Below are 27,255 nucleotides of genomic sequence, written 5' to 3'. Positions count from 1 at the left end.
GCTCGGTCTAAGCAAATGAATGCCAGGGTTTCACTTTTTAAAAAAATGGAGCATGTTGAGTGAATTGTCGTGAATACAAGTTCAAAATATTTACCCGTCATTGGCTCTGTTCATTCTGAAAGCATGTAAACACAATATTCACTGCTATGCTCGGTCTAAGCAAATGAATGCCAGGGTTTCACTTTTTAAAAAAATGGAGCATGTTGAGTGAATTGTCGTGAATACAAGTTCAAAATATTTACCCGTCATTGGCTCTGTTCATTCTGAAAGCATGTAAACACAATATTCACTGCTATGCTCGGTCTAAGCAAATGAATGCCAGGGTTTCACTTTTTAAAAAAATGGAGCATGTTGAGTGAATTGTCGTGAATACAAGTTCAAAATATTTACCCGTCATTGGCTCTGTTCATTCTGAAAGCATGTAAACACAATATTCACTGCTATGCTCGGTCTAAGCAAATGAATGCCAGGGTTACACTTTTTATTTAAAAAAATGGAGCATGTTGAGTGAATTGTCGTGAATACAAGTTCAAAATATTTACCCGTCATTGGCTCTGTTCATTCTGAAAACATGTAAACACAAAATTCACTGCTATGCTCGGTCTAAGCAAATGAATGCCAGGGTTTCACTTTTTAAAAAAATGGAGCATGTTGAGTGAATTGTCGTGAATACAAGTTCAAAATATTTACCCGTCATTGGCTCTGTTCATTCTGAAAGCATGTAAGCACAATATTCACTGCTATGCTCGGTCTAAGCAAATGAATGCCAGGGTTACACTTTTTATTTAAAAAAATGGAGCATGTTGAGTGAATTGTCGTGAATACAAGTTCAAAATAATTACCCGTCATTGGCTCTGCTCATTCTGAAAGCATATAAACACAATATTCACTGCTATGCTCGGTCTAAGCAAATGAATGCCAGGGTTTCACTTTTTGAAAAATGGAGCATGTTGAGTGAATTGTCGTGAATACAAGTTCAAAATATTTACCCGTCATTGGCTCTGTTCATTCTGAAAGCATGTAAACACAATATTCAATGCTATGCTCGGTCTAAGCAAATGAATGCCAGGGTTTCACTTTTTAAAAAAATGGAGCATGTTGAGTGAATTGTCGTGAATACAAGTTCAAAATATTTACCCGTCATTGGCTCTGTTCATTCTGAAAGCATGTAAACACAATATTCACTGCTATGCTCGGTCTAAGCAAATAAATGCCAGGGTTACACTTTTTATTTAAAAAAATGGAGCATGTTGAGTGAATTGTCGTGAATACAAGTTCAAAATATTTACCCGTCATTGGCTCTGTTCATTCTGAAAGCATGTAAACACAATATTCACTGCTATGCTCGGTCTAAGCAAATAAATGCCAGGGTTACACTTTTTATTTAAAAAAATGGAGCATGTTGAGTGAATTGTCGTGAATACAAGTTCAAAATATTACCCGTCATTGGCTCTGTTCATTCTGAAAGCATGTAAACACAATATTCAATGCTATGCTCGGTCTAAGCAAATGAATGCCAGGGTTACACTTTTTATTTAAAAAAATGGAGCATGTTGAATGAATTGTCGTGAATACAAGTTCAAAATAATTACCCGTCATTGGCTCTGTTCATTCTGAAAGCATGTAAACACAATATTCACTGCTATGCTCGGTCTAAGCAAATGAATGCCAGGGTTTCACTTTTTAAAAAAATGGAGCATGTTGAGTGAATTGTCGTGAATACAAGTTCAAAATATTTACCCGTCATTGGCTCTGTTCATTCTGAAAGCATGTAAACACAATATTCACTGCTATGCTCGGTCTAAGCAAAAGAATGCCAGGGTTTCAATTTTTTAAAAAATGGAGCATGTTGAGTGAATTGTCGTGAATACAAGTTCAAAATATTTACCCGTCATTGGCTCTGTTCATTCTGAAAGCATGTAAACACAATATTCACTGCTATGCTCGGTCTAAGCAAATGAATGCCAGGGTTTCACTTTTTAAAAAAATGGAGCATGTTGAGTGAATTGTCGTGAATACAAGTTCAAAATATTTACACGTCATTGGCTCTGTTCATTCTGAAAGCATGTAAACACAATATTCACTGCTATGCTCGGTCTAAGCAAATAAATGCCAGGGTTACACTTTTTATTTAAAAAAATGGAGCATGTTGAGTGAATTGTCGTGAATACAAGTTCAAAATATTTACCCGTCATTGGCTCTGTTCATTCTGAAAGCATGTAAACACAATATTCACTGCTATTCTCGGTCTAAGCAAATGAATGCCAGGGTTTCACTTTTTAAAAAATGGAGCATGTTGAGTGAATTGTTGTGAATACAAGTTCAAAATATTTACCTGTCATTGGCTCTGTTCATTCTGAAAGCATGTAAACACAATATTCACTGCTATGCTCGGTCTAAGCAAATGAATGCCAGAGTTTCACTTTTTAAAAAATGGAGCATGTTGAGTGAATTGTCGTGAATACAAGTTCAAAATATTTACCCGTCATTGGCTCTGTTCATTCTGAAAGCATGTAAACACAATATTCAATGCTATGCTCGGTCTAAGCAAATGAATGCCAGGGTTACACTTTTTATTTAAAAAAATGGAGCATGTTGAATGAATTGTCGTGAATACAAGTTCAAAATAATTACCCGTCATTGGCTCTGTTCATTCTGAAAGCATGTAAACACAATATTCACTGCTATGCTCGGTCTAAGCAAATGAATGCCAGGGTTTCACTTTTTAAAAAAATGGAGCATGTTGAGTGAATTGTCGTGAATACAAGTTCAAAATATTTACCCGTCATTGGCTCTGTTCATTCTGAAAGCATGTAAACACAATATTCACTGCTATGCTCGGTCTAAGCAAAAGAATGCCAGGGTTTCAATTTTTTAAAAAATGGAGCATGTTGAGTGAATTGTCGTGAATACAAGTTCAAAATATTTACCCGTCATTGGCTCTGTTCATTCTGAAAGCATGTAAACACAATATTCACTGCTATGCTCGGTCTAAGCAAATGAATGCCAGTGTTTCACTTTTTAAAAAATGGAGCATGTTGAGTGAATTGTCGTGAATACAAGTTCAAAATATTTACCCGTCATTGGCTCTGTTCATTCTGAAAGCATGTAAACACAATATTCACTGCTATGCTCGGTCTAAGCAAATGAATGCCAGGGTTTCACTTTTTAAAAAATGGAGCATGTTGAGTGAATTGTCGTGAATAAAAGTTCAAAATATTTACCCGTCATTGGCTCTGTTCATTCTGAAAGCATGTAAACACAATATTCACTGCTATGCTCGGTCTAAGCAAATGAATGCCAGGGTTACACTTACAAGAAATGGTGCATGTTGAGTGCATTATTTTAAATATGAGCTCAAAATCTTTTCCTGTCATACACTGGAACCAGCGTAGCCTACCTTAACGTAGCAAATCGTCAATCGGAGCGATGTCAAGCCCATCTCAAAGAACAGTCATAAAGACCCTTTCTGACAAACGCGTTGAAGAAATCTACCTAATCATAACATTATCATTGCGAACAAGCCTGCTTCAACCATCCACAGTTACAGCCCAAGGTGTGCTTGCATGTAACATGACACCTCTCACAGCAAATGAGAATACACGACCACGACACTTGATAGAAATATTTTTATTTGTTAAAGTTGGAAGTAACTCCCTGAATTTCTTCCGTGCCTACCTGACACGGGAAGTAATGACATCAAAGCAGCCACCATTGTTTTCAATCATATCACCGAGATAAAAAAATGTCTGTACAACTTCAAGATTAAACTATATATAGCAAAAACAGTAGGAGGAGGTACATCAACATGATTTAAACAGACTGGATATACATAATTCAAGTCTCCTTTTAGGTGACCTTTTATCCTATAGCAACGTTTGTGTATGTAGCATTGATATCTACTACATAGAATAGAATTGCTTCCTACACCCTTATAAAGAACACCACAAGGACATTTACTTAATTTTTGTCTTTTACTCAGGCCATTATGCAAAGCATAGTCTTACGAGTGTTAACAATGAGGTCATTTGTTTCAATTCCTTGTTTCCACTGAAGAAGCTTTAACAAAAGCTCATCCTTTGATTCAGCAATAATAACAAGATCATCAGCGTACGGTAATTCCCAGGGACAGTCAGTTCCAAATTTTCGGGACAGAGCCTCCATGATAATTATGAATAACAGAGGACTTAGGAATGAGCCTTGATGGACACCAACCTTTGCGTTAAGTTCTTCACTAAACTGACCATTGATCCTGACACACGATTTTGGACCGTTATAAATCGCTTGAACAGTTTGTACAATCCATTTAGGGACACCAAGGCTACGCATAGCCCACCATAGTACTTTCCTGGGAATACGATTAAAGGCCTTTTCCAAATCTACGAAGGCGAAGACAATATCTTTCCTTTTGCCTAGATATTTTTCTTGTAGCTGTCGAAGAATAGAAATAGCATCAGTCGTACCACGACCAGGCATCAAGCCGAATTGCATCTCATCGATTGAGATTTGCTCTTCGATACGAATTTCGAGAATATGTTCAAAACTTTAAGTAAAACTTCAAGCAACTTAAGACCACGACAGTTGCCACACTCTAGTTACCTTTACCTTTGTATAGACTGATAATGAAAGATTCATTCCATTCTACAGGAACTTTACCTTCACGAATGACCATATTTATAAGTGGTGTTAGTTTTGGAACAACACTGTCACATGAGATCTTGAGAATGACCGGAATAATGCCACTAGGGCCCACAGATTTACCAGACTTCATTTTCTTTATAGCTGATAGTACCATTTCCTGCGGAATTTTTAACGGGGGACCTATGATGAGATCTGCATGAGAGAGAACAGATTCGTCCCAATCAAAGTCCGAATTCAAAAGTACCGCGTAATGTTGCTTCCAAACATCTAATTTCGACTTATCATCATACACAATGACACCTTCTTTATTCTTGACAAATTTCTCGCCAACAATGTCCTGATTTTCAGATTTTAACTTTCTGGCAAGCTGGAAAACATGATTCAGCTTATCCTTGTCATGAAGATAGCAAAATCTTTCATTTGAAGCATTTTTCTTAGCAACATAAACCCCAGACTTCGCTCTACGTTTGGCAGCCAAGTAGGGCTCTTTCTGACCACCTTGTTTCCAACATTTCCAAAGTCTGCGCTTTTCCTTCACCGCAAAATCAAAGGTTTCATTCCACCATCAAGTTTTTTTACACCTCTGTTGCGATTTAGACCAACCATAAGTTGTATCAAATGACTGACTGATGAAATGAATGACTATCAAGAATGGAAGACTTTAATATTTTCCAAGACTCAATATCATTGGCAATGACAACGTTTTGTAATTTAGAGTCAACGCATTCACGAAAGACTTTGGAGAAAGCAGGGTCTTTCAGTTTCCAGACACGTCTAGGGAAGGTTTCATGTCACCAATAATTAATTTGTGATGGGGTGTACATTCTTCCCCATTTATAACAGTAACATCATGAACTAATTTAAGGTGGTTACGAGGGATAAGAATAAAATCTATTTGAGATACAGATGGTCCAGACTAGTAAGTGATCAATTTACTGTCTGGTTTGGAAATGAAAGTGTTTGTGATAGATAGATTAGCAGCTAAACGGAAGTCTAGAGACCTAACACCGTCAGCATTTCTAGGACCATAACCATTTCCACCATGAACATTGTCGAAGCCAGCTGTATCCTTGCCAGCATGACCATTGAGATCACCACATATTATTGAAAATTACTTTGCTGGAGTTATGGCCGTTTGAGCCAAGAGATCATTATAAAATTTGTCTTTCTCAGATTCAGGAAGACCAGTTTGAGGTGCATAGACACTGAAGAAACGGATGATTGATTTATCTATCATGATACGGATATACATAATCCTACTGTTTATACGTTCAACTGATAAAACTTCATCAAGAAGGATACCAGCACCATGCTCATAACCAGTAACACCACCACACCAGAAGAATCTATATTGGCTGTTTTTACCACTGATTTCTCTGGCTAAATGACTTTTCCAGCGAGATTCTTAAATCGCACAGATTGAAATTTCGCGACGGGAAACTGTCTCTACAACTTCTCCAGATTTACCTCTCATGGTTCCAACATTCAAAGAACCATATTTTAGTTTTCATAATTGGCTGCCAGGGCCATGTGTAATATGCACAGGTCGATAAAGCCTATCTAGAGCTGCCCGGCACACTAGATAAAGCTACTCGTCACAGAATACGCAACAGTTCGCGACTAACTATGTTTAGTCATTCACTTATTGGCACGGAAAACACCTTGAGTTTTATGACCGGATGTCTTTCCTGTCGTCAACCTACTCATAGTTGCAGGGACTGAGTATCTTTTACAGAGATACCAACTCACCGGAAGATACAGTGTAATACATGATCACCTAACCACCCGATAATATCTATTTATTTTATTTATTTCTTTAATGAATTCTATAAACTTAATTCTCTCAGTACTGTTCTTCTACACTTCTGCAATGCAACCTTAAACGGTGAGCGCCCAGATGAATGGGGCCTATACTGTATTGTACCTGTGCCCAAAAAGGGTGATTTAATAAAAGTTTTAGTCTAACTCAAGTTGCTGCCAAACTTTACAACAGACTAATATTAAACAGAATTCGCCCTGAGATTGATCAAAAGCTTCGTTTCAATCAAATGGTTTTCGTCCGTCCCGATCGACATCATCACAAGTTCTTGCCCTTCGGCGTCTTGTAGAAGAAGTTGACAACCATAAAGTTGAAGCTGTATTAACATTCATCGACTTTAAAAAGGCGTTTGATAGTGTTAACAGAGAGTCAATTTTCAAAACCAGAAGGAGAAACCGAATTCTTTGATGTCGTAACGGGTGCGCTTCATTCCATTAGCACCTTACCTCTTTATTATTGTGCTCGATTATGCTCTGAGGACAGCCATTACTTCTGAGAATGGATTCACTATTGAAAAACGCAGAAGTAGACGACATCATACCGAGAAACTAGCAGATCTTGACTTTGCAGACGATATATCTCTTCTAAATGAAACAGTAGTCGAAGCTGAAAACCTCCTACACAAGCTAGATATATCAACTCAATCTATCGGTCTCTTTCTCAAAGCTAAGAAAACCAAATATATGCACATCAACCCTACAACAAACGATGGCATCCAATCTGTTAATGGTATCGCCCTGGAAAAGGTTGACGATTTCAAATACCTTGGAGCTTACACAAACATTAACCATGACATAGAGATTTCACTCCTGTCATGGTTACTAACGTCTACTCTGACAAAGAAATTAGACGGAGCGTGAAAAGTAAAAAACATCCAGCCTAATGTCCACATTACTAAAAAAGTGTTGTACGGCAAGCTGCACCAATTGAGCAGTCTTATCCAGAAAAGAAGATTGCAGTTAGCAGGTCACGTCATCAGAGGAAATGAGCCGGCATCTAAACTTCTCCTTTGGCAGCCAACATTCTTAACAAAGAAGAGAGGTAGTCCACACAAGACACTACTCAAAGTCTTAGAACAAGAGACTGGACTTGACAAAGGTGAGATGTTTCGTTTGGCACACAACAGGGTCAGATGGAAAGACATGGTCATGTCATCACTTTCAAGTGGATGATTTATGTATGTATGTTAATGAGTTCCCCTTCGCAGGAATTCCAAAGTTCTCTTCTATCCCGTTTGGTTGCTGGAGTATTTGCGGTCTTTCTTTCCATGCTTCGTCCAGGTTAACCCTGAATTGGAACACGGTTTCGGATTTGCCGACGTCGGCTGGTAGATTATTCCAAGGATTGATTGTTCGATAATAAAATGAATTGAACTGTGCACCTCTCACACCATCTTTTGGGATTCGCTCAACGAGTTGAAGTCGTGTTCATGGTTCCTTGTGACACGCATCTGGTGCTGAAAGGTTTTGTGTAGTGAAGATCTATCGTAGACATTGAAATGTTTGTATATTTCAATCATGTCGTTCCGCTCTCGTCTATATGCAAGCGTTGGAAGATCGAGTCTGCGCGAAGATCGGAAATATATCGGATCAAGAGAACAATGAAACCACAAAGTGTTAACCACTTGTCAATAAACCACCCCGATCCTAAATCAGCAGACCCTCACTTCAGTCAAACCTCACAGTAAAACCGAAGCCAGCAAGTAAACTTTTAGTTATTTATACAGGACGCCGAATACTCGACCTATCGCCAGAGCCCTCGATTTGCGTTAACCAGGTGGACACCGCGCGGAGGGAGAGGGTTGACTTCTGAGGAGAGGCTATCCAATGAGGCGCCGGACGAGCATACATCCAGTACGTGTCCATCACTCAGCTTGACCACCCAAACCATGCTTAATCTTGAGCATTGCTATGAATAATGTATTTGTCTGAATAAACAAAGAGATATAATTAAAAACATAATTAAAAATGTGCGAAATCCGTGATTTTTAACATATTTCTGTCATGTATGTCTTGAAAAATTCTTCTTAGTCAGATTTGGCGATATTTTTGGTATTGCTAACTGTGCCTGACTATGCATTTCCGTACAAGAAATTAGGAAAAATCAAACACAGTGTCATTCATGGCACCCTTACAACAACACTGGTACCTCAACATGATTGGTGGTCTCGATACTGAGAAAAATCAATTTCAAGTAACTTTCAAGAAATTAATTACTCCAGACTTCAGATATTACCTATGAATAAATTAGCACATAATAACGGTGCGAATCTTCCAGCGCAACATCCTATAAGTATAAGCTCAATTATCAGGATTTTATTTCCATAATACGGAACAGATAATTTTGGGCCCTAATTGCTGGAGTTTTCAATATGCTGAACTGAAACAATAGGTCTTTGAAATCTCCCCAAACGACTGTTACTTCCCATGTTAAATAATATTACACTCTTTTCCTGTATCCTTTTAAAGCTATCATCAGGGCGAGCTACTAGGATTGGGCATAGTATTCCAAAATTTTGAGTATTCAAATAATTTCTTTAATTAAAACTAAATTGTTTGATGGAGTTTGATTAATTCGATCAGTTTGAAAAGTTCGATTGATCAGGCCTGGTTTTGTCAAATTTGAGAAGGATCTTTAGAGCAAACTGTTGTAGTATGCTAAAAGAAAAATCCGATTTGATGACCCGCTCATTCAAGCGAACCTGTCGAACCAATCAAACAATCAATCTAATCGAACTTAGTATGCTAAAAGAAAAATTCGATTTGATGACCCGCTTATTCAATCGAACCTGTCGAACCAATCAAACAATCAATCTAATCAAACTTAGTATGCTAAAAGAAAAATTCGATTTGATGACCCGCTTATTCAATCGAACATGTCGAACCAATCAAACAATCAATTTAATCAAACTCCATCGAACGATTAAAGTTAATTGAACTCATATATTTTTTTAAAAACTGAGAGTGTTCGATTAAGTTCGATCAATAGGTTTCGGTTTGATCCGTTCGATAACCCGCAATTTTGTTAGACAAGTTTGTGCCACTCCAGTTAGTCACACTAGAGTCCCGCCGAATTGCTTATCAAAGATTTATGCTGTGGAAGCGCTTTATCAATTACTTGACTCGTTAGCAAAAAATGCGCCGCAAAATTTACAAAGGGATATTTATGAAAAAATAAACCAGCGTTTTTTAATAAACTTAACACTTGATAAAACTATGAAATATTACCTAGATTTGGTGTTAGTCTTGTGCTCCACTAATCAGTTTATGAGGACAAACAGGGATAATACTTCTTGCATGATCAAGACATTTGTATTCATTGTACAGTGTTTAGTTTTCAAAGAAATTGAATGACACCTGTTGATAATGACACCCCTGTGTTAAAGACCCGCTGGGACCCCATCCCCTCTGGAAAATTTGGGAAAGATTTTGTCCCCAGTGGGAAAATACCCTGTATTTTCAGCCCACTGGTAAATTGACTTTGATTTCATCCCTATTCGAAATTTAATGTTTAAAAATTGCACTCCAAACCCATCCCACTGAATTTTTTAATCTTGGAACAATAGAATTTATATTCGGATATTCGAATTTTAATAGGAGTTTTTATCCCCACTGAGGAAAAAAGTTCCACCGGGGCTGTGAGACAGGGGTGTATAATGAGATATGTAGTAATTGGAAACCCTAAAGCTATAAATACGCTTTTCAAGTCTCTGAAAGTGTACGTTGCAATTCTAAGGTTTTATAGAAGAAAAGCGTCGAGGCAAGAACAGAATAATTTGTTGGGGCGAAGATCTACAAATGTTTTACCACACATTCCATATAAAATGAAAACTTGTACTTTGAGGATTGACTCTTTACGCAGGATGGACGTTGAAACAATGGTGTTTGCCAGCTGGTTTCGTATCAAGTCGCCAAGTGAATTTTAGCTTGAAGCTCCAGTTTATATCTCACACATTGTGTGAACAAGCTGTCCAGTTGTGAGCACGAAGTGAGGTTTCCAGAGTTTTTTCGCTTTGAAGAACTCTTTTTCAACCTGAAATAAAATTGATATATCAATCATACATCGTTTGCCAAAGAGATCAGGAATACTTTCACCAACTCCTTTTCTGTGACCTAAAAAGGAATATATAAGCAGGAACAAGAAAACATGGAAACTGGAGACTTGACTTTATAAAAATTGGTAAACCCCCTTCAACTTAATTAACTCATTGTGGAACATAAACACAACCACAGTAGAATTAAAACTCTTTTGGAGACTTTGGCGTATTTGTTGATCTTGGAAATCAATTTTGAGTGTTAAAGTTGACATTCCAAACACCGTTCATACCATAGGGTTTTCTTATACTATATCCACAATACATTGTTTAAAAAACAAGAACTTTCACATCGCATAAAAAATAGAATTCTGTATAGCTCATATACTCTTGTCTCCCGAATAGACGGGGGGGGGGGCTCCGAATAAGCAGGGGGTAGGAAAATTTTCCAAATTCTAATAAGCAGGGGGAGGTGGAATAAGAGGGGGTAATATTATTCAAATTTAATTAGTGGGGGGGGGGTCTTAATAAGAGCGGGGGTGAATTTTTTCTCTTATCAATTAGCAGGGGGGACGTCTATTCGGGAGACAAGAATACTACTCTGTATATGATTTTAGAGCTTGTTTTAGGATCAGAGTCAAAATAGGATTTGTCAAAAACATGAAAATGAAGGACTGAAAGAGTTTATGAACGATCCGAGACCTAATCTTCAAAGATAAATTTCAAAGACGTGAAACGTGTTTCCCTTAGAAATACGAATAGAGATGTTCCGGTGAAAATTAAGTGTTTGTGGTCAAATATATTGTAAATATTAACAATAGTTGGCTATAAAATACTAATTTGTTAATCCGAAAAATTGGTTACAACGAATCACCTTCTAAATCAATATTTGAAAATATGTTTACAGCCCGCTTCAGGTGTCATTAGCTGAATAAATTCTTTTCTAAAGTCTGTCCAGATATAATTGGCAGTGGAAACAAGAATGCCTGTAACTTTTTATAGTCAAATATAATTATGAAATTTTATTTTGCTTGTTTTAGAGAATCAAAAGCGCTATATTTAGATGTATTTTTGTTTGAAAAATTCGCGATTTTTAGCGGTTTAATTTGCGATTGTAAAAATTGAGCTTTTTTTCTACTTATGCTATAACGTTCATTTTTACACCAGTGGTAGTTCAACCTTAGGTTAAGAAGTTTGTTAAATTTCAAGGTAAACAAAAGAGTCCTTCGGAAGATATGGGACCCGAAATACCCCTTGGTAGCACTTTTCTGTGAAATATCAAATCTCCAACTTATTACTTAAAACGGGGGTAGTGTTATGATTGATGAAACAGTTTTTCGATCATAACACATTTTACAATCTCTTTAATGACCTCATAGCCAAACTGTGTTTAGTGTTTTGGGAATTAGCAAAGTTCTTTAATGACTTAAAAATAACAAAGGCAATATAAGTTCATGCTTATCCTTTCAATAAAAACAATTATATTGCATATGATTTCACTTCGTTTCGAAATAATCAATGATACCAATAACACCAATGCACCAACACTTAACATTTTCCAACTTTTAATTGAACTGTTCAAAAAAGATAACATAACCCCCGTTTTTAGTAATAAGTTGGAGATTTTATATTTCATAGAAAAGTGCTACCAAGGGGTATTTCGGGTCCCATATCTTCCGAAGGACTCTTTTGTTTGCCTTGAAATTTAACAAACTTCTTAACCTAAGGTTGAACTACCACTGGTGTAAAAATGAACGTTATAGCATAAGTAGAAAAAAAGCTCAATTTTTACAATCGCAAATTTAACCGCTAAAAATCGCGAATTTTTCAACCAAAAATACATTCAAATATAGCGCTTTTGATTCTCTAAAACAAGCAAAAAAAATTTTCATAATTATATTTGACTATCAAAAGTTACAGGCATTCTTGTTTCCACTGCCAATTATATCTGGACAGACTTTAGTAGAGTTCTCTTTTAGATATGTGTGATGCCAACGTCCTGATAAAGTTTTTAAGATAAATGAGACATAAATTCTAATTCTAATACAATACAATATTTCCCGATCTAGTGCGTCAATTCTTTAATGATTCACCCCACGCTTTCAGCCGGAATAAAAAACCACAAAGGCAGAAATTTGCCTCTAAATTTTTGCTTACAACTATATTTAGAAGGGGAGATTTTAAACCTTAAGGCAGGATAAAAGAGTAAAATAAAAGGTACCTCGATCAAAACCAAACTTTCTGCAGCAAATCTTTAACGATAACAACAGCTTCTCTACTTTACATCTACTCCTTTACTTGAATCCAAAAAGCCTTCTGTCATAACTTCCATCATCGCGTGCTTTCACACGTCGTCCTGATGAAAAAAAAAGAAATTAGAATTGCACTCACGAAAAATGATATTTGCAAATTAGCTTATTATGATTGGCCGAGATTCGCATTAATGATTAGCTGTGTGCTGCCAAAAAAACGCGCTAACGTGATTGGTTTTCTAGAAGACGACCAAAAGAGGAAATAATCACAGCATTATTACGCTTCTTAAGACGCGTTAATGATTGGCTGTTATCTTAGAGTAACTAAAACAACCAATCTATTTTCTAAATAGTGACCATTAAGTATTAAAACCATGGCACTTTGATATTGAAAAAAACTGACTGTAAACAAATAAATCTTTAAATGATTCTTTTGTTGAAAGAAAAAATCTAAAAATATTAAAATAGACCGGAAAAAGTGTGCTTAAAGGCCTTTTTACATCGATCGTGCGAGATTCGGCCGCACACTCCGTGCGATCAATGGGGAAGTCTGCAATCTATGGTGGACTGAAAAACACTTCGAAAAATACTTCACTAATACACATATTCGAGTAATGTTACATTTGTCACGAATGATGACATGTGGCTTTCCCTATCTACTTCGTGCTATACAAAGCGTAACAAGCGACGACTTACACATTTCATACTACACTTCCATGACTATTTATAACATAACCTCACTTTATTATGAATGCGTGTCATACTATCATACTAAACTTACACATCACCCTCTACCATGAAAACATAATACAAAGTTAGTATTACAATATACCCCTCAGGTAATGGTAATTGCAGTAATTTCGGTAATCACGGTAATCACGCCCTTACGCCACAACATATCGCCCTTTATAGCACCACACCATAATAAGACAATGTACACAATATACCCCTCAGGTAATAGTAATTGCAGTAATTTCGGTAGTCACGGTAATCACGCCCTTACGCCACAACATATCGACCTTTATAGCGCCACACCATAATAAGCCAATGTATACAATATATACCCCTCAGGTAATGGTAATTGCAGTAATTTCGGTAATCACGGTAATCACGCCCTTACGCCACAACATATCGCCCTTTTTAGCGCCACACCATAATAAGACAATATATACAATATACCCCTCAGGCAATGGTAATTGCAGTAATTTCGGTAATCACGGTAATCACGCCCTTACGCCACAACATATCGCCCTTTATAGCACCACACCATAATAAGACAATGTACACAATATACCCCTCAGGTAATAGTAATTGCAGTAATTTCGGTAGTCACGGTAATCACGCCCTTACGCCACAACATATCGACCTTTATAGCGCCACACCATAATAAGCCAATGTATACAATATATACCCCTCAGGTAATGGTAATTGCAGTAATTTCGGTAATCACGGTAATCACGCCCTTACGCCACAACATATCGCCCTTTTTAGCGCCACACCATAATAAGACAATATATACAATATACCCCTCAGGCAATGGTAATTGCAGTAATTTCGGTAATCACGGTAATCACGCCCTTACGCCACAACATATCGCCCTTTATAACGCCACACCATAATAAGACAATGTATACAATATACCCCTCAGGTAATGGTCATTGCAGTAATTTCGGTAATCACGGTAATCACGCCCTTACGCCACAACATATCGCCCTTTAATAACGCCACACCATAATAAGACAATGTATACAATATACCCCTCAGGTAATGGTAATTGCAGTAATTTCGGTAATCACGGTAATCACGCCCTTACGCCACAACATATCGCCCTTTATAACGCCACACCATAATAAGACAATGTATACAATATACCCCTCAGGCAATGGTAATTGCAGTAATTTCGGTAATCACGGTAATCACGCCCTTACGCCACAACATATCGCCCTTTGAAGCGCCACACCATAATAAGACAATGTATACAATATACCCCTCAGGTAATGGTAATTGCAGTAATTTCGGTAATCACGGTAATCACGCCCTTACGCCACAACATATCGCCCTTTATAGCGCCACACCATAATAAGACAATGTATACAATATACCCCTCAGGTAATGGTAATTGCAGTAATTTCGGTAATCACGGTAATCACGCCCTTACGCCACAATATATCGCCCTTTATAGCGCCACACCATAATAAGCCAATGTATACAATATACCCCTCAGGTAATGGTAATTGCAGTAATTTCGGTAATCACGGTAATCACGCCCTTACGCCACAATATATCGCCCTTTGTAGCGCCACACCATAATAAGACAATGTATACAATATACCCCTCAGGCAATGGTAATTGCAGTAATTTCGGTAATCACGGTAATTACGCCCTTACGCCACAACATATCGCCCTTCATAGCGCCATAATAAGACATTTTGATTGGCCAATTAGGTGACCAGTCACTGACTGATCAGAATTTCCGCGGGATTTTGTAAAAAGCTGACCTTGCAAAAAAAGATAACAAGACGACTTAAAGTCGAAAATTTCGCCTAGAATTTAAACTACATAGGAAAAACAAGAAGTAGAGATTGAAGCCAATTTGAAATCTACTTTACATCGAGCCTTGATGAAACAATTTTACAAGAAAAACGAGGCTTAAAATCGCTAAAAAAAGAGACCAATTTAAGAACAACTGTTGTTTAATTTTTAAGAACTAATAAACAAAGGTAATATCACCGTCTATCAAAAATTATTTATTGGATTCTTATAAAGCAAATGCTTATATAAGAAAAATGAATATGCTCATATTGTGCGCCATCTCTTGTTTATTTTGTAAGAGCTAATTACCGAAAGGTATATTACCGTCTATCAAGAGTTATTGATTTGATTCCTATAAAGTAAATGCTTATAAGAATAATAAATATGCTCATAATGAATGTGCGCCGTCCCTCGATTACTTTGTAAAAACTAATTACCGAAAGGTATATCACCGTCTATCGAGAGTTATTGATTTGATTCTTATAAAGTAAATGCTTATAAGAAAAATAAGTAAGCTCATATTGTGCGCCATCCCTTGTTTACTTTGTAAGAACTAATTACCGAAGGTATATTACCGTCTATCAAGAGTTATTGATTTGATTCTTATAAAGTATATGCTTATAAGAAAAATAAGTCAGCTCATATTGTGCGCCATCCCTTGTTTACTTGGTAAGAACTAATTACCGAAAGGTGTATTACCGTCTATCAAGAAATATTGATTTGATTCTTATAAAGTAAATGCTTATAAGAAAAATAAATGAGCTCATATTGTGCCTCCGTTCCTTGTTTACTTTGGAACAACTAATTACCGAAAACTATATCACCGTCTATCAAGAGTTATTGATTTGATTCTTATAAAGTATATGCTTATAAGAAAAATAAATATGCTCATATTGTGCGCCATCCCTTGTTTACTTTGTAAGAACTAATTACCGAAAGGTATATCACCGTCTATCAAGAGTTATTGATTTGATTCTTATAAAGTATATGCTTATAAGAAAAATAAATATGCTCATATTGCGCGCCATACTTTGTTTACTTTGTAAGAACTAATTACCGAAAGGTATATCACCGTCTATCAAGAGTTATTGATTTGATTCTTATAAAGTATATGCTTGTAAGAAAAATAAATATGGTCATATTGTGCGCCATACTTTGTTTACTTTGTAAGAACTAAATTACCGAAAGGTATATTACCGTCTATCAAGAGTTATTGATTTGATTCTTATAAAGTATATGCTTATAAGAGAATAAAGAAAAAATCAAAACTGTGGAGCTAAAGACAGAAAGATATATGACGTAATCCAAAGAAAACCCACGAAAATCGTCCGTGGTTATACGAGCGTGTAATTTGTAAATTAAATTTAGTGAGTTCGTCCACCGTATCAAGCACTTTCGTTTTCTAATTTTTTTTCCGATGACACCGCCGCCGCGAAAGGCTATTGTAATACTTTCGCTAAGCGAAATTAATAAAACAAAATGGTCGCTGGAAAGGAGCCTTTATAAAATGTGCAAGTAGTTTTGAAAGTTTTAAGTTTTTTGAGTTTGTCGAAAGCAGCCACCGAGGGGTTTCTTCAAAATATCTGTTCTAAAGGCATGTTCCTGCTGAAAATAAACAGGTAATTTGTCTACGTCTATATCTGTTCTAATGTAATAAGTTCCGCATCGTTAACATGCATATTGTAATATTTATGCATGGTTTTATCTTTGTTTTTCTGCTGGACTACATAATTATTCAACACGTTATTCAACAGGGTCAGGCGGGTGGTGATTTTTAGAAAGGTCTATTGGCTTTAGCTTTGCTTGGCTTGGCTGGATAAACACAATCTGTTCTATAGTAACGATTAATAATTATTTGATCTGTCCTGAGTAGAAAGTTGGTACCCTGGAAATTGGGGTAACTGTTCTAAAAATCAAAAAATCCTTATAGCGCAGCTAACAAATAAGAACTGGTATATATTTTTAAATTTTTCATCGGTGGCTGCTTCTGGTTTGTAAAAAAAGAGGCTTTAAGTTAATTATGTGTGTCTGCCTAGGTTTACAAAGTTTTGATAGTCTGTCAACAAGGGTTCACTCACATTCACTCAGTATCAAACAAACCCCCGCTCCCCGCTTGTTAATTTTTTGATTTTTTTCCAACCCCCAACCTTATTAGGACCCCCTGTTTACTAATTTTTGAAAAAATTCTCAGCTACCAAATGGAAAGCTCCTTGTTTTACTCTAAAAAGTCTAAATTTAGTCTATTTTAACCAGGAATATTATGAAAGCTTGAACCACTGATTAAAAAAGGATTATTTCTCTCTGATCACTAAGCAAAGAAAAACAGTTTCAATCTTTCCATAAATTTCAGCTGATAAAAAGGGTGTTGGAATTAGAGGAGGGGTGTCGACATTAGACCAAGTTACGGTAATCTCTCTCGGTTATGGCCCTCTAAGAAAAATACTCAACATTGCCACTCATACAATCAATAACATTTATTAATTGATGACTAATGTACATTTTCTAATCAAAGAAGCAAAAATGATAATCCCTGAAGCTTGGAAAAATTCCATCGTTAAAGCAATTGAGTTTGCAGAGAGGAACAAGTTTTATTGTGGTGTCATAAATTCAACTTTGTTGGATAGTATTTTTAAATACAAGTTACCTTGCCCATTCATTCCTGATATTTTGGTATGGGATCCATTGAAAGCCACCCCAGGACATCAGTTCTTTTGTCCAGAACACCTGTCTGAGCTCACTGACACCAACCAATGGATGGATGGGCGTGATAACTCTCTCACACCAAGAAAATCTTTTGACTTAACTGGACCCGCATTACTTGTTGGGAAGGTTTACAAATGTGCTGTTGGAAAACATTTTGTTAGATCTACTGATGAACGCATTATAAACCAGATGACAAGGCATAGTTCAGATATAGCCCTAACAACAAAATATGCAGTTAAACAATCTTATCTTTTTACCCAGTTACAATATGTAATCAATGGGCTTTCCTTTGAAAAAATTCGAAATCTTTTGAAAGAGAGAACTTTGGCGTTGTTTTATGAAAACAAATACAGATACATTTTGGATTGTAAGTTGAAAGGAGAATCAGTGGATACAGACTATCTCAGTGACATTCAAGAACTTTTGATCAACATGCTACCATGTCAAAATACACTGGAGGACATGTTTAAAGCTTGGTTTGAGGGCAACAAGGATGATTTCATACATTCGATGGAGGATCTGTCAGCTGAAATTTTGAGTATCGATCATACATTCAAGGTCTGTTTTATATATCATTTAAAAAATGAGCTGCAAGAAACTAACGAAAAACTCTTATCCCTAACATGCACACTGTTTGGCTTACACAAGCAATTACTTTAAAGTTTATTTTGTTTTCCAATTTCTTTCAAAATCCCATTCAACTTTGTTATTGCATTTGTACACTGACAGCCTTTATCATTGACATTGTCAGCTGTTTGAGAATCAGTTTTCTTATACTCTTTTGTGCTTATTGTAAGGGAGTGGAATAAGCAGTAGGGGGTTACGCTGGGAGAAAATCCATAAAATGTGAGCTCGATATTAAATGGTTCTGGGATTTACTTTTTGGACCTACCACGGAGATCCTTTAAATCAACTGATGTTCGTCCGTTCATTTGTTCGGCTGTTACGTTTTTCTCGGGATTGGCTCATTAGTTTTTTCTTTTCAAATTTGGGCCAAAAAGTGTCTAAAAATGGTTTTCTTCAGGTTCAGATGTCAAAACGCCTTCTCTACGCCCTGACCGACGCCCGTTTTAGCGCCTAAATATATATCAAAATAATAATCACGATTTTAATAAATACCAAGATTGCTCATGGGAATATTTATAAATTACGATATATAGATTACTTATAGATTATTATAAATTACTTACTTAAGAGCAATCTCGATTTTTATCACACAGTGGAGTACTTTTCAAATCTAGCAGATATTTAATGTATTTTTCCTGTTCGACTGTAATTTGATAAAATGTACCTAGAGTGCTGTTCCTTTGATGAATGGTAACATCCATGATAGTAGGGGGAATTTTGTTAGAAGCACTTGTTATACATTTTTGGAAAGCTAAAGGGTAGGGGAATCGAAATTACAATGTTTCCAATTTTTTTTCGGAAACATTGGTGTGATTTTCGGACAAATATGACAGTCTCAGGCAAAAATCATAGGGTTAAAAATTAATGAAAACTTTAGCTCGAGAAAACGAAGACATGTTGTATATTATTGGAAAGCTCTCAAATAATTAAGATTAGAGATATATTGCAAGTATAGGTGATTTCTGTACCTAACTCGAGATATTAACCCTTGAAAACCGTGGTTTTCAGCCAGAAACAGCTATTTTGATTTGTCCAGTTTTTGCGCTTTTTGAAGCTCAATATCTCGAGTTAGGTACTGAAGTGACTTTTTCCAATCCAGAGATCTACGTCTATTTCTTTGTAATAAATCGATTGTTTTATAATTTTTTTCTGTGTTTTACTAAAATGAAATGAAGTACTACTTTATAATATACCGTAATTACCGAAATTACTGCAATTACCATTACCTGAGGGGTATATTGTATACATTGTCTTATTATGGTGTGGCGTTATAAAGGGCGATATGTTGTGGCGTAAGGGCGTGATTACCGTAATTACCGAAATTACTGCAATTACCATTACCTGAGGGGTATATTGTATACATTGTCTTATTATGGTGTGGTGCTTTAAAGGGCGATATGTTGTGGCGTAAAGGCGTGATTACCGTGATTACCGAAATTACTGCAATTACCATTACCTGAGGGGTATATTGTATACATTGTCTTATTATGGTGTGGCGTTATAAAGGGCGATATGTGGTGGCGTAAGGGCGTGATTACCGTGATTACCGAAATTACTGCAATTACCATTACCTGAGGGGTATATTGTATACATTGTCTTATTATGGTGTGGATGGCACTATAAAGGGCGATGTGTTGTGGCGTAAGGGCGTGATTAACGTGATTACCGAAATTACTGCAATTACCATTACCTGAGGGGTATATTGTATACATTGTCTTATTATGGTGTGGTGTTATAAAGGGCGATATGTTGTGGCGTAAGGGCGTGATTACCGTGATTACCGAAATTACTGCAATTACCATTACCTGAGGGGTATATTGTATACATTGTCTTATTATAGTGTGGCGTTATAAAGGGCGATATGTTGTGGCGTAAGGGCGTGATTACCGTGATTACCGAAATTACTGCAATTACCATTACCTGAGGGGTATATTGTATACATTGTCTTATTATGGTGTGGCGCTATAAAGGGCGATATGTTGTGGCGTAAGGGCGTGATTACCGTGATTACCGAAATTACTGCAATTACCATTACCTGAGGGGTATATTGTATACATTGTCTTATTATGGTGTGGCACTTCAAAGGGTGATATGTTGTGGCGTAAGGGCGTGATTACCGTGATTACCGAAATTACTGCAATTACCATTGCCTGAGGGGTATATTGTATACATTGTCTTATTATGGTGTGGTGCTATAAAGGGCGATATGTTGTGGCGTAAGGGCGTGATTACCGTGATTACCGAAATTACTGCAATTACCATTACCTGAGGGGTATATTGTATACATTGTCTTATTATGGTGTGGCGTTATAAAGGGCGATATGTTGTGGCGTAAGGGCGTGATTACCGTGATTACCGAAATTACTGCAATTACCATTACCTGAGGGGTATATTGTATACATTGTCTTATTATGGTGTGGCGCTATAAAGGGCGATATGTTGTGGCGTAAAGGCGTGATTACCGTGATTACCGAAATTACTGCAATTACCATTACCTGAGGGGTATATTGTATACATTGTCTTATTATGGTGTGGCGTTATAAAGGGCGATATGTTGTGGCGTAAGGGCGTGATTACCGTGATTACCGAAATTACTGCAATTACCATTACCTGAGGGGTATATTGTATACATTATCTTATTATGGTGTGGCGCTTTAAAGGGCGATATGTTGTGGCGTAAGGGCGTGATTACCGTGATTACCGAAATTACTGCAATTACCATTACCTGAGGGGTATATTGTATACACTGTCTTATTATAGTGTGGCGTTATAAAGGGCGATATGTTGTGGCGTAAGGGCGTGATTACCGTGATTACCGAAATTACTGCAATTACCATTACCTGAGGGGTATATTGTATACATTGTCTTATTATGGTGTGGCGCTATAAAGGGCGATATGTTGTGGCGTAAGGGCGTGATTACCGTGATTACCGAAATTACTGCAATTACCATTACCTGAGGGGTATATTGTATACATTGTCTTATTATGGTGTGGCGTTATAAAGGGCGATATGTTGTGGCGTAAGGGCGTGATTACCGTGATTACCGAAATTACTGCAATTACCATTACCTGAGGGGTATATTGTATACATTGTCTTATTATGGTGTGGCGCTATTAAAGGGCGATATGTTGTGGCGTAAGGGCGTGATTACCGTGATTACCGAAATTACTGCAATTACCATTACCTGAGGGTATATTGTATACATTGTCTTATTATGGTGTGGCGTTATAAAGGGCGATATGTTGTGGCGTAAGGGCGTGATTACCGTGATTACCGAAATTACTGCAATTACCATTACCTGAGGGGTATATTGTATACATTGTCTTATTATGGTGTGGCGTTATAAAGGGCGATATGTTGTGGCGTAAGGGCGTGATTACCGTGATTACCGAAATTACTGCAATTACCATTACCTGAGGGGTATATTGTATACATTGTCTTATTATGGTGTGGCGCTATAAAGGGCGATATGTTGTGGCGTAAGGGCGTGATTACCGTGATTACCGAAATTACTGCAATTACCATTACCTGAGGGGTATATTGTATACATTGTCTTATTATGGTGTGGCGTTATAAAGGGCGATATGTTGTGGCGTAAGGGCGTGATTACCGTGATTACCGAAATTACTGCAATTACATTACCTGAGGGGTATATTGTATACATTGTCTTATTATGGTGTGGCGCTATTAAAGGGCGATATGTTGTGGCGTAAGGGCGTGATTACCGTGATTACCGAAATTACTGCAATTACCATTACCTGAGGGGTATATTGTATACATTGTCTTATTATGGTGTGGCGCTATTAAAGGGCGATATGTTGTGGCGTAAGGGCGTGATTACCGTGATTACCGAAATTACTGCAATTACCATTACCTGAGGGGTATATTGTATACATTGTCTTATTATGGTGTGGCGTTATAAAGGGCGATATGTTGTGGCGTAAGGGCGTGATTACCGTGATTACCGAAATTACTGCAATTACCATTACCTGAGGGGTATATTGTATACATTGTCTTATTATGGTGTGGCGTTATAAAGGGCGATATGTTGTGGCGTAAGGGCGTGATTACCGTGATTACCGAAATTAATGCAATTACCATTACCTGAGGGGTATATTGTATACATTGTCTTATTATGGTGTGGCGCTTTAAAGGGCGATATGTTGTGGCGTAAGGGCGTGATTACCGTGATTACCGAAATTACTGCAATTACCATTACCTGAGGGGTATATTGTATATATTGTCTTATTATGGTGTGGCGCTATTAAAGGGCGATATGTTGTGGCGTAAGGGCGTGATTACCGTGATTACCGAAATTACTGCAATTACCATTACCTGAGGGGTATATTGTATACATTGTCTTATTATGGTGTGGCGTTATAAAGGGCGATATGTTGTGGCGTAAGGGCGTGATTACCGTGATTACCGAAATTACTGCAATTACCATTACCTGAGGGGTATATTGTATACATTGTCTTATTATGGTGTGGCGTTATAAAGGGCGATATGTTGTGGCGTAAGGGCGTGCTTACCGTGATTACCGAAATTACTGCAATTACCATTACCTGAGGGGTATATTGTAACACTCACTTTGTATTATGTTTTCATGGTAGAGGGTGATGTGTAAGTTTAGTATGATAGTATGACACGCATTCATAATAAAGTGAGGTTATGTCTCAAATAGTCATGAAAGTGTAGTATGAAATGTGTAAGTCGTCGCTTGTTACGCTTTGTATAGCACGAAGTAGATAGGGAAAGACACATGCCATCATTCGTGACAAATGTAACATTACTTGAATACGTGTATTAGTGAAGTATTTTTCGAAGTGTTTTTCAGTCCACCATAGATTGTAACATTGCCGATCAATGTTACATTTCCATCAAGAAAGCGCAATCTGTATGTTTATATTTTTTGTTTACTCAGCAGTTTTTCTTTCTTGATTTGATTGGTTGAAAAATTATCGATTGGGATGTGCACTGCTCCTGTACGCTCAAAAAAGTTGAAATTTTTCAACGTAGAAAAGAGCACAAAAGCGTACGCATTTTGTGTACGAGGAAATTTAATTTGTGACGTTAATGTGATATTTAAGGAAATTTTGGCCTATCGTACACGCTCGCGCGATAGATGGAAACAGACTTTAAAGGCCACTGCTGCGAGAATAAATATAATATTTGAGAAAAAAAGGAAATTCCCCAGGAAGTTTATTTGAAACACCAGAGTCGATTTGTAAGTGCTCTAAAGTAGGTTCAAAGGACAGAGTTTTAACTTGGAGTTTTAACGCTAGACTTAGGACTTTATACTTTTGGATCTGAGGATCCAAAAGGTAAAAAATAGTCCACTATGGCTCAAAATATAGCCTGGAAGTCTGCCAACCTACCCATCCCAAAATGAAATATTCGATTAAATTAAAATAAAGAGATAGCCCAAAATCGATTTTCTCGCCCGAACTTTAAATCTTGAAAAACGTTAAAATAGCCGCAATTCTTAATATATTTCGACCATGATTGTAGCTTTGAAGCTATATCAGATTGTAGCTTCCATTCCAATTTTGCGAGACTTTTTTTATTGTTTTGTCGCCGCCATCTCTTCCTAACTTAGATAATCTCTTTTCCAAATTACTTCAGTTCTGTTTTGTATGGATTCCAGTCTCGTGATTCCATCTTATCATGCAAAGTAAACAAGGGGTTGTGAAAATCAGCCAAGATAATCAAAATAAACCAGCCGAGGCTGGAAGGTCAGCCAATAGAGCTTAGCTAGATAGCTTTAGTAAGTGGGTTAACAGATGTAAGAGATGCACTGAAATAGAGTAGACTGAATATGTTGAATAATGTACAAAATGTGAAACATTTGATTACTTGATTTAAAATTAAAGTAAAACAAGCCTGAGAGCTCCTCCAAATCCCCCCTCCCACGAGAAGCTCAAAGTATACTTCTCTTTAGCATTGTCCATATAGTACGTACGCAAAGATTTTCCAAATATTTGACACCCCCTCCCCCTTGTACGCAGAGAACAATAGAAATGACTTTGTTTAAACAATAGATGTACGCTTTTGCTGAACCCCCTCCCCCCCTTCACTGTGTACGTACCAATGGATGGCCCCTCCAGTCTGGGTAAATAAATTTTGTAGTTTAGTAACCGTCAAGTTACACAACATGCACACAACCATCTTGAACCCCCTTGAAGACTTTGCTGGTCGCAAATGATAATGGAAAGCAAAACTTAAAATTCATAACTATGCGGGGAAGCTCATTTTTCCCCCGTTTTGCTTTAAACTCGCTTTTGATTGGTCTATGAATTTGGGCGATTGATTTACCGCCTTAGCGGAATAAACCAAACAACCATAATAAATAAATTCAACAGGGCAGCGGTGTAACAATTAATTTCAACTGGGAATCCTCTCTTCTGTGCCAAGAACTGGCAGGGTTTTTTAAAATTTAAAACAATGTTAAATGAAGACCAGATTGATCTGTTTGTTATGGTTGTGCAAGTTGTGACGAGAGTGTGCATGTTGTGTAACTTGACGGCAGCCCGCTTTCGGCAAGTCTGATAAGAGATATCTATAAACTGTTATCGCCATTCATTCCATTCCATCATTCAGTCAAAATGTGCGCCAAGGTTAGAAAAGGTTAGAAAAACACAATCTGCGTCCGGAACTGCGTGAAAAATAGTTTGATCAATTTCAACAAGAACTGTATATATTAAACAATTAATATTAATATAAATGATCAAATTCCAAAGACCATTTGTCATAATTTTACAAGTCCAATAATAGGAGATGTGATGTCATCATTTGATTCCCGTCATCTGATTAACGGTCAGCAGGTAGAGCTGGAGAGTCGGAAAGCTTTTCTGCTGCTTTGCTGGATTTCCACTGTCGACCTCTGCACGCTCTGTGTTTTCAAATCGAAGTACAGAGCCGCATGCTAATGGAGAGTAAACCGAAAACACCAGTTTATCCGCGGTTTCTCAATTTTAAAATTCGGATCAGTCCACACGAATTCCCTTTCAACAAGATGTATAGCTGCTTCTTAACAGAAAAATATTTTCGACTGACCGGCCGAACGACTCCCACTTTTTAAAGTAGAAATGACCGGAACCAAACAGTTTTTTTGCGATTCGCCTTTATCACAAACACGTCCAAGTCCAAAAAGCACGATTGCATCCAGTCTTTATATCAAATTTATACAGTAGCTGTACTTTTGTAAACTTTATCAAATCCCAATAACATTATAACACCATCAATTCCCCTAGAGGCAAACAAGAAAAATATGTTTTTATTGCAAAAACTATTAAAAAGCAGCAATAAATTAAGCAACATAAACAAAAACTTGAGCAAACGGCTTTAAACCTTCAAAGGATGTAGAAAAATAATCCCCTTGATGAAAATCATGTGTTTGATTTGCCGAGTTAAAAAAATAAATGACAGAAATTGAAGCTTGCAACAGATTTACACTGGAAATACTTTGGTACAACACTGACTTATCACATCTGACTATCGCTTGAGCCGCCATCTTGAAACTACATTAAGATCTGTAAAAACAACGCACGCTAAAAGTACCCAAAAAGTTAACCCGATCGGTTAGTTTAGAAATCAAAGTGAAATCGGAAAATCGGATTTTTTTTGCCGTCTTATGATGATGGTGATGATGATGGAAGAAAATTTTACCTATTTGAATGCTCAGCTTAGGCTAATCTCATAACCGATCACCATTGCTAAGGCATATGATGATCTGAAAAGTTTCTCCAGCGGAATTTTACAAAACCGCGTTCGGCGGGGTCTGGGAAAAACTATGACACGTGACCAGATACCGGTATCCGATTGGCCCGCAGTTTTCAAGATTTATTTATCATTTTATAGGAAACAATTTTTTGTAAGAAATAAGTAGCAAAATCCTCTGTATCTTTTGAAAAATTGAATATTTTCCAAGAATTTTTTCAGATGATAACAGGCAATTGTACATGGAACAATCTAAATCTTCACCTGTCAAAAATACTAACTTTTTTCCTGTTGGAATGCCCTTTGAGCACCTGAACATATATGGCTACAAAATCATAAATAATATAATTTAATTTGGAGTTTTGAGACCTTTTCAAGCCAAACAATAATTTCCAGAACTTAGAGTTGGTATTTGTTTATCTTCCAAATCTATTAAAAAGTTCTCATGAAAGTTTTTTGAAGTCTGATTGCAAAAAGTATCAACCCAAAAAAATGATCATCGAAACCGCTTAAAAAAGCTCAACAAACATAAAATTTCACCAAAATATTTTATCCAAAAAGAGTATCCAAATATCCAACAATACAAAGAGAGCCTAAACTAGTCAACCTCTTAGTGTTTGAATCAAATTTTTTGTCGGTTGAATGCCTGACAGACATTTCGCACACGTTAAGTTATAATTGTTCTGATAAAATGCTTCATTCCTCCTAATAATCAAGCAGATAGCAAGAGAGAAGTAATCATTACATAAGAGAACATACCTGTAATAATTTGGTTGGTGTTTGAGCCTTCATCTTGAACAAAAATAAGAAAACATCCAAGCAAAAACAGTTGTACAAAATACAACTTTCAAAACAGTCTTTCAAAGCTTTTAGGTCAATAAGTATGAGCAGCCACTTCTGTGGGTGTATTTCAGAGCTACACTAAAA

At 36.8% G+C, this 27,255-nt stretch overlaps 1 long non-coding RNA gene across 7 annotated transcripts in view; it reads right to left on the bottom strand.

Moving 5' to 3' along the window:
• Nucleotides 1–27,255, bottom strand: part of LOC136821117 (uncharacterized) — a 50,651-nt gene that overhangs the window by 12,438 nt on the left and 10,958 nt on the right. For 6 of the 7 annotated variants that reach the window (XR_010848691.1, XR_010848686.1, XR_010848688.1 and 3 more), the window contains exons 4-5: nucleotides 12,715–12,849; nucleotides 10,298–10,492 (exon numbers count right to left, since the gene is read on the bottom strand). This is a non-coding gene — a long non-coding RNA (uncharacterized lncRNA). Of the gene's footprint in view, nucleotides 1–10,297; nucleotides 10,493–12,714; nucleotides 12,850–27,087; nucleotides 27,121–27,255 lie in introns of all 7 variants that reach the window. The other variant, XR_010848690.1, reaches the window with a different exon arrangement.

The sequence above is a fragment of the Clytia hemisphaerica genome, unplaced genomic scaffold (genome assembly GCF_902728285.1).
Source record: "Clytia hemisphaerica strain Z4C2 unplaced genomic scaffold, Clytia hemisphaerica genome assembly, whole genome shotgun sequence".
NCBI classification, from domain to species: Eukaryota; Metazoa; Cnidaria; class Hydrozoa; order Leptothecata; family Clytiidae; genus Clytia; species Clytia hemisphaerica.
Note: the sequence above shows the minus strand (reverse complement) of the source record. Positions and strands in the feature narration are given on the sequence as shown.